We start from the raw sequence: 251 nt of genomic DNA, 5'->3' as shown, positions 1-251 counted from the left end.
CTCCCGAGAACAGGTCTAAAAGGACACCAAGACAACCATTTCCCAGCGTCTGCTCAAGATTCGCAATGATAAAATGCTATCTGAAACACATCTGCCTTCTAAGCGATTCCCAATCCTCAGTCCCCCTCGCACTGGAGTCGTCCTAAACCCCTTCTGACAGACACCCTCCGGAGCACACGTCCCAAGGTCCGCAGTTGTGCGTTTCAATCAAGCCGAAGTTTCGCGCTTGCAACAGACGTGCTCCCCCCCCC

This window comes from Gekko japonicus, unplaced genomic scaffold (assembly GCF_001447785.1).
Source record: "Gekko japonicus isolate JY-2015 unplaced genomic scaffold, Gekko_japonicus_V1.1 scaffold3726, whole genome shotgun sequence".
In the NCBI taxonomy this organism is placed as follows: Eukaryota; Metazoa; Chordata; class Lepidosauria; order Squamata; family Gekkonidae; genus Gekko; species Gekko japonicus.
The sequence above is the reverse complement of the archived record's forward strand: the minus strand, read 5'-3'. Positions refer to the sequence as shown.